The sequence below is a fragment of the Lathyrus oleraceus genome, chromosome 3 (genome assembly GCF_024323335.1).
Source record: "Lathyrus oleraceus cultivar Zhongwan6 chromosome 3, CAAS_Psat_ZW6_1.0, whole genome shotgun sequence".
Taxonomy (NCBI): domain Eukaryota; kingdom Viridiplantae; phylum Streptophyta; class Magnoliopsida; order Fabales; family Fabaceae; genus Lathyrus; species Lathyrus oleraceus.
Genome location: NC_066581.1, coordinates 308,205,574 through 308,222,379, shown reverse-complemented (window position 1 = coordinate 308,222,379; position 16,806 = coordinate 308,205,574).

The following is a 16,806-nucleotide window of genomic DNA, read 5'->3' as shown; positions in this document are numbered from 1 at the left end:
TACCTATGGAACTCATGCAAGCCTTAAAACCTAGGAATAATTGTTGTGTGACATGCTTGTGCTTGCATAACATCATAACATCATAACATCATCATACTGACCATTTCAAGGACTTAGGAATTTAGCTTTGCTCTTTGAACAGGTTATGGCTTCCAGGAAGACTATCCGGATCAATCTTGTAACAATCTCTCCTCAACTCAAGGATTTGGTGTCAGAACTCCCAGATCATGCTCAGTTCAACAAGAAACATGGTCATCTCCTCAATTTGGTTACCACTGGTTTCAAAGAAGATATGATGAGAGTCCTATTCCAGTTCTTCGATCCTAAGCATCATTGCTTCACTTTCCCAGATTATCAGTTGGTACCCACATTAGAAGAATTCTCCCAGCTGCTTGGGATACCTATCCTGGATCAAATGCCTTTCAGTGGTTTAGAAAAGATGCCAAAAGCCGAAGAAGTTGCCGCAGCTTTACACATGACAAAGTCCGACATTGAAACTAATTGGGTAACAAGAAGTGGAATTAAAGGTTTACTTGCCAAATTTCTGATAAGTAAGGCCCGAGAATTCCTAAAAGTGATGAGTGTCCATGCTTTTGAAGATGTTCTAGCATTGCTAATCTATGGTTTGGTGTTATTCCCTAATCCAGATCAACTCATAGACATGAATGCTATTAAGATATTTCTCACTCATAACCCTGTACCTACCTTGCTGGGAGACATTCTGCATTCCCTCCACACTCGTACCATGAAAAGGCAAGGGACTCTCATGTGCTGCATACCTCTATTGTCTAGGTGGTTTATTTCACACCTTCCTCAATCAGTCTTGAAGAATGAGCAAAATCTGAGATGGTCTCAAAAGATAATGTCACTCTCCCATTCAGACATCTGTTGGTGTCCTCAGTTCAAGGAAAATGTTACCATCATTGATCGTTGTGGCGAGTTCCCTAATGTACCACTCCTGGGGATAAGGGGAGGTATTACTTATAATCCTGCCTTAGCCCTACGTCAGTTTGGGCATGCTCGAAGAGATGGTCCACATGAAATGATTATTCAAGGTACAGTGTTTGACTATGACAATGACTCTCAAGGTCTCCGCCAAAGGTTTGTACGAGCTTGGGGCATGGTGAAAAGAAGCAATTTAGGAAAGAAAAATTCTATTCCTATGGAGCCTTATCTCAGATGGGTGCGCGCCAGAGCTCGCGAACTTGTCATGCCATATCTTGCGGTCGGACCATTGACTGTTGAACCAGAGGTCGAAGGAGTTACTTCCCAGATCATTCCTTATCCAGATATGCCTACTGATGTTGAGGAATTGAAAAGATCCTGGACCCAGTTGAGAGAAGAGAGAGATACTTTTGAAGCTCAGTTCAATACAGAAAGGAAGAAAGTACTAGAGCTCACCAGTCAGCTTAACGAGGAACGAAGACTCAATGCATATCTTCGCCCAAAAAGAAGTCGCCCCTGGGAGACTTGAGCTTTCATTGTATTTTACTATTATTCCTTTTGTAACGAACATTGATTAAAAAAAAAGTAGCAATAAACATTTCTCTCTTGTTGGTGATTTATGCAAAGTTAAATTCCAAAAGTCCTTGAAAACATTTCATACATTGCATAGCATAACATGACATTGCATAACAGGTACTCTAAAAGGATCAGTATTCTCACGGTTTTCCTTCAAACAGAAAAATGGATCTCGAGCAAACTGTCAAAGATCTCCAGACTCAGAATGCTCAGTTCAAGGAGATGATGCTAAGCTTATCCAAGGGGCAGGAGGAACTGAAGGCTCTTTTGGCCGAAAAGAAGAAGGACAAGAAAGCTGTGAGCTTCATTAACCCGGGCAGAAGGCGTAAAGGACAGGCTACGGGAATCAAATTTGGAATCCCGAATGGTCCAGAGGAGGGGGCGGAAATTGAGTCAGAGGAGGAGAATCCTGATTTCTCTAACCCTGAGGATGAAGATGAAGAGTATGAAAATGAACAGTACTCTCCAAGAGATGATAAGTACAAACTGCTGGAAGAACGCATGCTAGCCATGGAGGGCCAGAAGACACTTGGTCTGGATTTTGAAAATTTGGGTCTGGTCTCCGATGTGACCATTCCTCGCAAATTCAAAATCCCCACTTTCACTAAGTACGATGGTGCATCCTGTCCTCAGATGCATTTAAGGGCTTATTCAGCCGCATACCACTGATAAGAAACTGTGGATCCACTTCTTCCAAGAAAGTCTGTCTGGCACTCAGTTGGAATGGTATTATCAGCTCGAGAGTTCTGACATCCGCACCTGGACTGATTTAGCAACGGCTTTCTATAAGCAGTACCAGTACAATTCTGAATTAGCACCTACTCGGCTACAGTTGCAGAACATGGCCATGGGATCTAAAGAAAGCTTCAAAGAGTATGCTCAGAAATGGAGAGATTTGGCTGGCAGAGTCAAACCCCCTATGACTGACCGAGAATTAGTAGACCTGTTCATGGGTACCCTGACTGGCCCATTCTACAGCCATCTACTGGGGAGTTCTTCATCAAGTTTCACTGAACTTATACTGACAGGTGAACGGGTGGAGAGCGGCCTTCGAAGTGGAAAGATACATGCAGCTACTTCTACAAGCAGTAAGAAGTCCTATCATGGGAAGAATGAATCGAATGCTGTGTATGGTCAGAAGAATCATAATAGGAAAAATGGTGACCATGCCGTTGGAGCAGTGACAATCGCAGCCCCGCCAGCTCAAAACTTCCAGCAAAGACAAGACAGACCAAGAAGGCAGTTTACCAAGCTCAATATGACTTTAGCACAAGCACTGCAAAGCATGCTGAAGGTAAATTTAATCGCTCTCAAAGGTCCTCCTGCAAATGTCAACACTGCTTCGCCTCGTTATAATCCCAATGCCAGGTGTGCATATCACTCCGATAGCCCTGGGCATGATACAAACGATTGTTGGCTGTTGAAGAATAAGATTCAGGACATGATCGACGCTGGGGAAATTGAGTTCGAGCCTCCGGAGACCCCTAATGTCATCACCGCTCCTATGCCTAATCATGACAAAGCTGTTAATGCTCTCGATGACGGTTCTCTCATCACTACTGTAGCGGACTTAACATCTCCTCTCCCGATCATAAAGAGGAATTTATTGCAAGATGGTTTATTTCCAGGTTGTACGGAAGATTGCAATCTCTGCATACTCCGGCCCGAAGACTGTTTGAAATTGAAGAATGGTATCCAACGACTGATGGACGATCGTACAATCCTCTTTGAAAGGGTTTCTAAGGCAGAAAACCCTATTGAAGAAGTATCTGTGATTGCGAGGTCCAAGATTCCAGTGAAGATAACTGCTCCCAGAATACCTGTGAAGATTATTGCTGAGCCCAGAGTAGCTCCCCTGATCATTACTACCCCTGGCCCAGTACCATATTCCTCGAGCAAAGCCATTCCGTGGAATTATGGGGGTGATGTTTACATCCATGGTGTAAAGCAAGTTGGCAATTCTGCTAATCCTAATGACATTGTTGGGACTAGTAAGGTTACTCGAAGCGGAAGGATCTTCTCTCCAGAGATCTCACCTCCGGTTCCCGAAAACCGAGGAAAAGAACCAGTCAACCCTTCTCAGTCAGAAACACCGGTCGAAGATACTACTGAAGACGTTGCCAAACGAGAAATGGAAGAAGTGTTGAAAATCATTCGCAAGAGTGACTTTGATGTTGTAGAGCAGTTGGGGCATACCCCATCTAAGATCTCAATGTTATCATTGCTGTTATCTTCTGAATCTCATGCCAATGCGTTAATAAAATTCTTGAAGACTGCTCATGTGCCTCAGGAAACATCTGTCGATCAGTTCGAACATTATGTGGCTCACTTGGCTGTTGACAATGGCCTAGGATTTTCCGACGCTGATCTGACACCAGCGGGAAAGAACCATAATAAGGCCCTGCATATCTCCATTGAGTGTAAAGGGATCACCCTGTCCCATGTGCTGATCGATAATGGCTCTTCTTTGAATGTGTTACCGAAAGCCGTGCTCGAGAAATTTGACTGCAAGAGCGTTGAACTGAAGCCTAGTGACATTGTGGTGCGGGCTTACGATGGTGCAAAGAGTGTTGTCCACGGCGAAGTTGTTCTCCCTATCAAGATAGGACCTCAGGTTTTCAACACTACCTTTTATGTAATGAACATTCGTCCTGCCTACTCCTGCCTATTGGGGCGCCCTTGGATTCATGAGGCAGGTGCTGTAGCTTCGTCTCTCCATCAAAAGCTAAGGTATCCAATAGAGGGTAAGATCGTCACTGTGTGTGGGGAAGAAGAATACATTGTCAGTAGTGTGCATACCTTCAGATACGTCGAAATGGATGGTGAATTCTTCGAGACTCCAACTCAGTCATTTGAAGTGGTTTCCCCGCCCGATCCTGTCCTTAAGCCAACTCCCTGTATGCCCAAGGTTGGTCGTGCTCCTCCTGCTATGATTTCTCTGAAAGATGCTCAAGCTGTAGTGGAAGATGGTGGCTGTACTGGCTGGGGTCAACTGATCAACGTACCGTACAAGTCTGACAAAGCTGGTCTGGGATTCAACTCTGAGAAGACGGTCAAAGATCAAATCAATGTTGTAGAAGATGCTGACAGCGATTGCGACCTGGATAGTTGGATCTACCCAACAATTGGCGACGGACTCAATAATTGGAAGGCTGAAGACACTATCCCGATCTCCTTTAGTCAGGAGTAATTGTTATTGTCTATTTAGCATTGCAAATTCTAATTGAACTTCTTAAAGCATTGTGTCTATACCCGGGGCACAATAGCTAATTTGTTAAGGGTTTTGTCATTTCATAAGCATATTTTCATATTCAATAAATCAATGGACATTTTCGCATTCAAATGTTGCGCTCTTTATTTTTCCTGTCGTCTTTCAAACAAGCTATGCTTTCTTACACACACTCACGTAACGAATTGCAGATCCGTACTCACTCTGGATCCTATTGATAATAATTCCGCTACTGTTCATTATGACTTTGAAAATCCAATCTACCAAGCCGAAAATGGAAGTGAGGAAGATTGTGAAGTCCCTGGAGAGCTTGCCAGATTGTTATTGCAAGAGGAAAGGACTATACAGCCGCATGAAGAGTCCCTCGAGATTGTAAATCTGGGTACTGAGGTAGACAGAAGAGAAGTCAAAATAGGAGGAGGATTGGAAAGCAGTGTCAAGGAAAGATTGATTCGGATGTTACATGACTATGTAGAGGTTTTCGCTTGGTCTTACGAAGACATGCCCGGGTTGGATACTGGTATAGTGGTGCATCGGCTGCCTACGAGGGAAGACTGCCGTCCTGTCAAGCAAAAGGTTCGCCGCATGCGTCCTGAAATGTCTGAGAAAATCAAAGCCGAGGTTATGAAACAATTCAATGCCGGTTTCTTAGCTGTTACTTCTTATCCTCAATGGGTTGCTAATGTGGTGCCAGTGCCAAAGAAAGATGGTAAGGTGCGAATGTGCGTGGATTACAGAGATTTGAATAAAGCGAGTCCCAAAGATGACTTTCCACTCCCACACATTGATGTTCTGGTAGATAACACCGCTCAACACAAATTATTCTCATTCATGGATGGTTTCTCAGGTTACAATCAGATTAAGATGGCACCTGAGGACATGGAGAAAACCACGTTTGTGACGCAATGGGGCACTTTCTGTTACAAAGTAATGCCGTTCGGTCTAAAGAACGCCGGGGCAACATACCAGCGTGCTATGGTGGTTTTGTTCCATGACATGATTCATCAGGAGATAGAAGTATATGTGGATGACATGATAGCTAGATCTCATACTGAAGAAGAACATCTCGATCATTTGTACAAACTGTTCGAGAGGTTGAAGAAGTACAAGTTGAGATTGAATCCGAACAAATGCACCTTTGGAGTAAGATCCGGTAAACTCTTGGGCTTTATTGTCAGTGGTAAAGGAATTGAGGTGGACCCAGCTAAAGTGAGAGCTATTCAGGAAATGCCAGTCCCCCGTACGGAGAAAGAGGTCAGAGGTTTCTTGGGACGTTTAAACTACATTGCTCGATTTATCTCCCACTTGACCGCTACCTGCAAACCCATCTTCAAATTGCCGAGGAAGAATCAAGAGATGATATGGAATGACGAATGCCAAGAAGCTTTTGACAAAATCAAGAACTACCTCCAGGAACCTCCGATTCTGATACCACCAGTTGAAGGAAGACCTCTAATCATGTATTTGACCGTGTTAGAAAATTCAATGGGGTGCGTATTGGGGCAACATGACGAGTCTGGTCGAAAAGAGCATGCCATATACTACCTGAGCAAAAAGTTTACCGACTGTGAAACAAGATACTCACTGCTCGAGAGAACTTGCTGTGCTTTGGCCTGGGCTGCTCGCCGACTAAGACAGTATATGTTGAATCATACCACTTTGTTGATTTCTAGGATGGATCCCATCAAATACATGTTCGAGAAGCCTGCCCTCTCCGGAAGAATAGCGAGATGGCAGATGATCTTAACAGAGTATGATATCCAGTACACTACCCAGAAAGCAATCAAAGGAAGCGTGCTGGCTGATCATTTGGCTCATCAAGCGGTGGATGATTACCAATCTATGAATTTTGAGTTCCCAGATGAGGATGTCATGCTTGTCACTGATTATGAAAAACCTAGACCGGATGAAGGACCCGAATGGGGATCCCGATGGACTATGGTTTTTGATGGGTCTTCTAATGCATTGGGCAATGGTGTTGGTGTGGTAATCATTTCTCCCGAGGGTTACCATACGCCTTTCACTGCTAGACTATGTTTTCATTGTACCAATAATATGGCTGAGTATGAAGCATGTATTTTGGGACTCAAGGCTGCTATAGACCGGCGGGTCAGATTTTTGAGTGTGTACGGAGACTCAGCATTAGTAATCAGTCAGATCAAAGGAGAATGGGACACTAAGCATCCGAATCTCATCCCTTACCGAGAACGGGTGATGACATTAATCCCATACTTTGAAGAGATAACATTCGAGCATATCCCACGAGAAGAGAACCAGTTGGCAGACGCATTAGCTACCATGTCATCTATGTTCAGAGTCAGATGGGACAATGAAGCTCCCAGGATCACCATTGGACGGTTAGATGAACCAGCATACTGTTATGAACTTAACACTGAGAAGGTACCGGAGAAACCTTGGTTCCACGACGTAAGAAGATATTTAGAGGCTCAGGAATACCCTGAAGGGGCATCCATCAATGACAGAAGATTCCTGAGGAAGTTCTCCGCTAAATTCTTTCTGAGTAATGGAGTGTTATACAAACGTAATCATGATTCGACTCTGCTTCGCTGTGTGGATAGAAAGGAAGCAGAAAGGATTATGGAAGACATGCATGATGGTATTTTTGGGACTCATTCTAGTGGACATACAATGGCCAAGAAGATCCTGAGATCAGGGTATTATTGGTCTACCATGGAAGCTGATTGCCACCATCACTCCAGAACCTGTCACAAGTGTCAGGTCTATGCGGACAAAGTACATGTGCCCCCTGCTCCATTGAACGTGTTAACAGCTCCTTGGCCCTTTGCAATGTGGGGCATCGATATGATTGGAGAGATTAAACCCACGGCTTCTAATGGACATCGCTTTATTCTTGTCGCTATTGATTACTTTACGAAGTGGATAGAGGCAGCCTCATTCGCTTCTGTCACCAAGAATGTGGTGGCACGGTTCGTCAAGAATAGCCTTATTTGTCGGTATGGCATCCCTGAAAGGATTATCACTGACAATGGTACTAATCTGAACAACAAGATGATTACTGAACTCTGCACGCAGTTCAAAATTAAACACCATAACTCCTCTCCGTACCGGCCAAAGATGAATGGCGCCGTGGAGGCTGCTAATAAGAACATCAAGAGGATCATACAAAAGATGACGGTAACGTACAAAGACTGGCATGAGATGTTACCATTTGCTCTCCATGGTTATCGCACTTCAGTACGCACTTCGACAGGGGCAACTCCCTTCTCTTTAGTCTACGGAGCGGAAGCTGTTTTACCGGTGGAAGTCCAGATTCCCTCTCTGAGAATCATGAAAGAGGCGGGCTTAGACGAGGACGAATGGATTCAGACTCGACTCGATCAGATAAATTTGATGGATGAGAAGAGACTCGCGGCTGTATGTCACGGGCAGATATATCAGAAGCGCATGACCAGGGCATTCAACAAAAGGGTCAAGAGACAAGTGTATCAAATTGGCGACTTGGTAATCAAACGCATCATCCTACCGCAAACTGACCCCAGAGGCAAATGGACCCCCACATACGAAGGGCCATTTGTAGTTAAGAAGGTATTCTCGGGTGGAGCCATGATACTCGCTACAATGGATGGTGAAGACTTCCCACATCCCGTGAACGCGGACATAGTTAAAAAATACTACGCATAAAAGAGACCCGCTAGATCGACGTATCTAGGCAAAAGTAAGGGCATCCCGGCGAACCAAAAGGGTTCGGGCAAAAATTAGGGATATATAAAAAAAATGTACACCCGGCAAGTCGAAAACCTGAAAAGGTGGCTTGGGCAAAAAAGGGTATCCTGGTGGACTGAAAACCTGAAAAGGCGGTCCAGGCAAAAATTAAGGATCAAAGCGTATGACTATGTCCCATTCTCTGCCACCTTCAACCAAGTTCCAGGGACTGAGCGAGCCAATCACTTCTATCCGACGGCAGGAGATGAGATGCTTGAAGACATAATGACAGTGGTGGAATTAGAATCGATAGGACTTTTTCTGCATAGCTTTCTCTTTTTCTTGACAATTTCCTCTTACTAGGATTTCTGTCTCCTTGTACATAAACTGCCTGTTTATAGGCCCTCTTTCAACATCAATACAATTTCATTTCCAAAAAGATGCTTTTGTTTTTCACTTTTCTGTTTTGGTTGCGTAAATGTCCATTGATTTAACTTGAATTGACTTATGCACTCGGATATGACCAATGTTTATAAAAATGCATGCCTAAAATAGCAATAGCAATTACTACACGACTTCAGGATCGAGGAGAAGGTCTAACCATGCTTTCCAAGGAGGCCGTTACTAATTCGATTCCCCGGCAACGCCAGTTATTCCCCAACGGAGGTCGGCATCATCAGACAGATTGATCATCTCATCCATCCCCAGCCAGGCTCTGTTGAATATCTCTACCATCGATCAGAACCCCCAGCCGAGAGAGGGTCCTCAACACGAATATCTCCAATCAGTAGATGGGGATTTATTTTCCCCAGTAGAGTCCCCAAGCAGAACTTCTCATACGCGTAACTCATTCATTACATCGTTTCACCACATACGCATGCATACAACATTCGCATTTATTTTCGAAAGCATAAAACATCTCATGCATCATGACATAGCATAGCGCTAACCTTTCTTTGCAGATTAATTATCCTCCTGATATAGTCAAAGTAAAAGGCTCATCCAGGCAGACGCCTTTATCAATCACAGACAAGATTCAGATACATATTCCAGATGCAATTCATGGGAACATTCATTCTGACAACACTTCGATATCCTCCTAGCGATGGCATCTTTAAGCCCATCCCAGACATTTATTGCAAGTACAACGTATACAGATACAGCCTAACATACGGTTCATTCTGATTCAGCTCAACATATGACTCCTTCGACTCAGATACGATCTAGCGTACGATCCATTCTGACCTTCTTCAACTCAATTACAGTCTAATGCACGACCAAGTCAGACCTTCATCTTCCCAGGTGCTACCTTCGGACAGGTACATTCCTGAATGGTAGTCTGGTATACGGCTACTCCCCTTGCTCAGGTGCTACCTTCGGACAGGTACATTCCTGAATGGTAGTCTGGTATACGGCTACTCCCTTACTCAGGTGCTACCTTCGGACAGGTACATTCCTGAATGGTAGTCTGGTATACGGCTACTCCCTTGCTCAGGTGCTACCTTCGGACAGGTACATTCCTGAATGGTAGTCTGGTATACGGCTACTCCCTTGCTCAGGTGCTACCTTCGGACAGGTACATTCCTGAATGGTAGTCTGGTATACGGCTACTCCTTTGCTCAGGTGCTACCTTCGGACAGGTACATTCCTGAATGGTAGTCTGGTATATGGCTACTCCTTTGCTCAGGTGCTACCTTCGGACAGGTACATTCCTGAATGGTAGTCTGGTATACGACTATTCCCTCTTCAAGCAGATTCAGCCTAATGGACGGCTCATTCTGCAACTCAGAACCGATCTGGCGTACGATCCGTTCTGATCTTTCATCCCCATCAAAGTCACCTGCCTAACGAACAGCTCACTCTGGTATTCAGATACGGTCCAGTGTATGACCCATTCTGATCCCTTATCCCCAGCAGTATATAGCATACTCTGACTCCCCAGCAAAGTCAACAGCATGATGGATGATTCACTATACGATCTAGCGTATGACCCGGTATGACACCCATGTCTTCAGATATCGTCTAACGTACGACACAGTCTGAAGCTCCCATCATCAAACTTCCTGGATGGCATCTTTAAGCCCATCTCCATCAAGACCAATTGACAAGCGCAAATTTTCGGGGCATTCTAGTGTTCAATAATCTTCCACCTCCAGACCACGAATGGTGCACATACCATTCTACTCTCTCGGTTCAAGAATATTGAACAGGGGCAGCTGTCATACCCCAAAATTTGCCTATTAATATTTCAAGACATTTCAGGGCACTCCGACTCATTTTATGACACTTAAAGGAACAAAGGCCCACTCGCGAATGACCCAAATTGGCCTACTCGCTACACGCTCACCTAGTGATAATATGAAAGTGGTTTATTTGGAAGCGGAGGAAAAGGGGTGAAAAAAAAAAAAAAGAAAACGATCCAAACAGCAAAGCCCAACCCAAAGTACAAGAACACGGGTGTGGCATCTGTGACGAGCGTCACAGAGGCTGTGACGAGCGTCACGCCTCGCACACCCCTGTGACGGGCGTCACACATGGTGTGACGAACGTCACACCATTCCCCTACTTTTTGGGCGCAGATAATGCTTCGGAGACTTGAAGATCCGTTGGGCCCTATATCCACGCGCGCGTTGAAGACCTTTTTGGCAGCAGGCATGACCTAATGACAACAATATAAATAGCCACCTTGAAAACCTAAAAGGGGGGCTTTTGCCGAGATTCTTTTTCCTTTGCCGTTTTCGCCTTTGCATTTTCTCTTCTTTTCCAGCAGCTTAGGCATTGTGTTTTACAAGTGCTACACTATTTCTTTTGCAATTCCTGATTCCCTTTTGGTATTTAGTTGATTCTTTTTGCACAATAGTTTCTACAACGGAAACTATTGTGTGCCTTTTTACCGAATCTAATCTTACGGCGGCAGCAAGGTCACCTCCGCTCAATTCTATCCGATCGGCCAATTCAAGGTTGCGACTCAATTGCAAACAGGTTTGCGTTACTATTATCGCTTTATGTTCCTAATTCACATGTGATATCATAATTGAGATTCATAAATATATTTGAGGCTTTGCATGTAACTTAAGTCTGCCTGGATACTTTGAATTGTTGTAATGGATGCCGCTGTTTTATCATAACCATGCTTTGTTTACCTATTACTTTGGTGCAACTCTCAATTGCACCCTGATTTGGTATTCTAACCCGTTTGCTGAATTTTGCAAAGGTTCATATGTCCCAGGAAAAGATTGCTGTTTAGGTCTTCCACTTTATTTGTGGGATACCCTTGTGGAGACTCGCCCTAAGTGGCCTAATTAATTTTAATGTGTTAATTTTAATGTCTTAATTTTAATATATTAATTTTAATGCATTGATTTTAGTATGGACTTAATTACTTAATTGACTTTAAAATATGACCTTTAAATAAGTGATCTTGGACCTCTTTCTTTTGCTGCCTTACGGTACTACGGTATAACGGTCATGTCCCGCGAATGTGGGGATACCCTTAGCAAAGACCCTTCGATTAAATCATCATAAAATAAATCATGGTCCCTCGGATGTTGCCTTCGAAAATACGATTTTGTCCCTCGATGTCCCTTCGGCGTAGCCTACGGTTAAATGATGATAGTCCCTTCGAATGCTAAGGTATCCTCACAACTGTTGCCTTCAATGACCAATCGATGACCCTACGATGACCCTTCCACATCCCAAGGATAAAACTACTTACTTCTCAATAGTAAGGACAGTTTTACCCTCATAAGGATGGGAAATGCCCGGAAAGACCTCGGACAGGTATAACCTTAATTGCTCAGTCATAACCTAAAAAATATACTTTTCGCACCTCGCACCTTTCAAACGTCTTCTTTTGGAAAATCATCACTTAGCATACATCCGTACTAGGATCATTGCCGAGTTATATTTTTCTAAACTATCTCCTAAATTAAACGAGATAACCACTTTGTATACATTCATGCGAGAATCATTACAAAGTTTAATTCTCATTTTCAAAACATTTTTCATACATCTCTCAACCACCTTTCTCAAACTAGAAAACATAAATGATTGAGCAATTAAGAGCCCATGGATAACCATGGATACAAAGGGTGCTAATACCTTCCCTTTGTATAAAGTACCTCCCGAACCTAAGAATTTAAAATTAAGGTCTTTCCTGTTCTTTTCCACCTTTCCTTAAGGGATAAAAGAAAAGTCGGTGGCGACTCTTGCTAACCGCGACATTGCGATTACAAATCCAATAAGCTCCAGTTCACCGTATGACAATATCCTTCCAACAGCTGCACCTGTTGATAGAGATAGATATCACTATAGTGCAAAGCCTCCAGAATTTTATGGAGAAATATTTGATTACTACAAAGATAGAATAGAAACTTTTTTTGTAGGTCATGATGTGGATCTATAGGATATGGTAGTTGATGGATAATTCATCCTATTGATGGCAGTGGTAACAAGGTGGAAAGAAGAATGATGAGTGGTCAACAAAAGAAAGACTACAAGATTCATCATAAAGCAATAATTGTCTTATTGAATGCTATTTCATAAACTAAGTATAAAAAGATCACAAACAGAGACACAAAAAAGTTTATATTTGATTCTCAGAGAATGACTCATAAAGGAAACACTCAAGTTAAAGAAACCAAGGCAATTGCCTTGATACAAAAGTATGAAGCCTTCAAGATGGAAGATAATGAAACTGTTAAGAACATGTTCTCATGGTTTCAGACTCTTGGGTCAGGACTGAAGGTTCAGAATAAAGGTTACTCAGTTGCATATCATATGAAGAAAATTATCAAAAGCTTACCCAAGAGATGGAGGCGATTGGTAACTACACTGAAAATCTCTAAGGATTTGAATAACACAACTCTTGAAGAAATTGTAAATTATTTGAGAAGTCATGAGATATAGCTTGAAGAGGATGATCCCCAAAGAAAGGTTAAATCTGTGGCTTTGAAATCCATGGGAAATTATGAAAAAGACTAAAGCCTTTCAAGCTGAAGAAGAAGATGATTATGAAAAAGACTCTGAAGAAGAAGAAGATGAAGTATCTCTTCTTTCCAAACATGTTAATCAACTCTGGAAGAAAATACAAAGAAAGTTTAGAGGCTCCGGAAGGATAGGTGGTCGCTCTGAGTCTACATTTGGATTGAAGAATTCAGATGTTGATAAGGATGTTATCTGCTTCGAATGCAAGGAGACAGGTCACTACAAGAATGAGTGTCTCAAGCTGAAGAAAGACAGACCAAAGAAGAAATACTTCAGAGGAAAGAAGAAAGGTTTGATGGAAACCTAGGATGACTCTGAGAAAGAGCAAGCTAATGTGGCATTAATGTAAAGCACATAAGTACTTGATGAAAATATTCAACCAGAAGCAGAATTTGAGTCAAATTCTGAAGAGGTATTTCCTAACTTATCTCGTTCTGAATTAGAATCTTGTCTTTATGAAATACTATAAAAGTATCAGAAGCTTCAAAACAAATACAAGGATCTAAAACAAGTCCATATATCTGAATCTGAAGCACATAGTAAGCTTAAGAAAGATTTTTCCACTTTGAATAAAGATAACTTTATTTTGAAAATGAAAATTTTTCTCTTCAAAGTAAAAGTTCTAAACTTGAGGAAGAAATTATTTCAGAAGCTTCTGTGGATTCTGAAACTGCCATAAAGAAATATGACAAATCTACTCAGATATGTCTGGCTAGAAACGTAAATAGAAGCAAGATGGCTTCAATATCTATGGTGTTATCATAAATGGAAGAAGAGGAATTAATTATGTTCCTAAAGAAAAACCTATTTCAAAATCTAAGGAAAAACTAAAATCTCTAAACTTCCATTTCTCTTATGCTTATACTCAAAATTATCATTCTGCATCAAGACCCATATTCTCTAAGAACTCTGGTAGAACTAACAAGAAAGGCCCAAAAAGATATGGGTACCTAAGTACAAGATAATATATATTGCAGACATCCTTAGCAGCTCAGTTAAAACACCGGTCATGGTACTTGGACTCTGAGTGCTCACGACACATGATAGGAAGAAGGCATATATCCAAGACGTGGAACTTATGCCAGGTGGCTTTGTGGGTTTGAGAGGTGATCATAAAGGGAAGATCATAGGCTCCATAACAGTTGGTAATGGTTCTTTCCATTTTATTACTAATGTTTTATTAGTTGAAGGATTAATGCATAACTTATGGTCCATAAGTAAATTAAGTGACAATGGTTACAATATAATCTTTAACCAAAAGTCTTGTAAAGTTGTTAGTCAGAAGGATGGCTTTATCTTTTTCAATGGCAAGAGGAGAAATAACATTTATAAAATTAGACTTCCTGACCTGAAAAATCATAATGTAAAATGTCTTATGTCTTTTAATGAAGAGCAATGGGTTTGGCATAGACGATTGGTCCATGTTAGCACGGGGAGGATTTCTCATCTAAATAAGCTTAATTTAGTCAAAGGTCTTCCTAATCTGAAGTTTGCTTCAAACGCTCTTTGTGAAGCATGTCAGAAAGGCAAGTTTTCAAAAACTTCTTAGTAAAGAATGTTATTTCTACCTCAAGGCCTTTGGAGCTTTTGCACATTGACCTTTTTGGACCAGTGAAATATGCTTCTGTCAATAGCAAGATGTATGGTTTAGTCGTTGTAGATGATTACAACAGATGAACATGGGTTAAATTCTTAAGACACAAGAATGAGTCACATTCTGTGTTTCTACCTTATACTCTCAAGTACAAAACGACAAAGACTTTATAATTGTTAAAGTCAAAAGTGATCATGGTGGAGAATTTGAAAATAAAGATTTTGAAAAACTCTTTGATGAAAATGGAATTTCCCATGATTTCTCCTACCCTAGAACTCCATAACAAAATGGAGTTGTAGAGAGGAAGAATGGGACTTTGCAAGAGATAGCAAGAACCATGATCTATGATACTAATGTCGCTAAGCCCTTCTAAGAAGAGGAAGTCAACATAACGTATTATATTTAGAACAGGATCCCTATAAGACCTATTATGTATAAGACTTCTTATGAATAGTGGAAGAACAGAAAACCCAACATTTCATATTTTCACCCTTTTGGTTGTAACTATTTTATGTTGAACACTAAAGACAATCTAAACAAGTTTGATTCTAAGGCACAAAAGTGTATTATGTTAGGTTACTCTGAACTCTCTAAGGGCTATAAAGTATACAACACAGAAACATGAATTGTTGGGGAACCAATTTATGTTAGATTTAATGACAAGCTTGATCCTTAAAAGTCAAAGCTAGTTAAGAAGTTGACAGATATGGAGATCACCTATTCAGGCTATGAAGGTAAAACTTCAGAAGAAAAAGATTATGAGGCAAAAGACTCTGAAACTGTTCAACCAGAAGATGTTGAAGTTCAGACTCCTATGAGGAAGCACAAACAAAGATCCTCACACTCTGAAGAATTTATCTTGGGAGATAAAACTGAACTAGTCAGAATCAGTTCAGGCTATGAAGGTAAAACTTTAGAAGAAAAAGATTATGAGGCAAAAGACTCTGAAACTGTTCAACCAGAAGATGTTGAAGTTCAGACTCCTATGAGGAAGCACAAACAAAGATCCTCACACTCTGAAGAATTTATCTTGGGAGATAAAACTGAACTAGTCAGAATCAGTTCCTCATTTAAACCTTCTAAAGAGACATTTTTAGGGTTGGTGTCCCTCATTGAACCTACATTTGTTGATAAAGCACTTCTGGACACTAAATGGATTTTGGAAATGCAAGAAGAATTGAACTAACTCTCCAAAAATGACGTGTGGAATCTTGTGCCTAGACCCAAAGGAACTCATGTCATCAGAATAAAATGTATCTTCAAATATAAGTTGAATGAACAAGGAGATGTGGCAAGGAACAAGGCTAGACTAGTTGCACAAGGCTATAGTAAGCAAGAGGCAATTGACTATACTGAGACCTTTGTACCAGTTGCCAAGTTAAAGTCTACTTGTCTCTTAATTTCTTTTGTTGTTAATCATAACTTCATCTTGTATCAGATGGATGTTAAGTGTGCATTTCTGAATGGTTACATAATTGAAGACGTGTATGTACACCAACCTCCTAGTTTTAAAAATCATAATAACCCATATTTTATTTTCAAACTTAAGAAGCCTTGTATGGTCTAAAACAAACTCCTAGACAATGGTATGAAAGACTAAGCAAATTTATTTTAGAAAATGAGTTTACCAGAGGGAAGGTTGATACAAATTTGTTATGTAAAACATTCAAAAATGATATTCTTGTTATTCAAATCTATATGGATTATATCATATTTGGTTCTGCTAATGCCACTTTGTACAAGGCCTTTGCTAAGTCAATGCGAACAGAGTTTGAAATGAGTTTGATGGGAG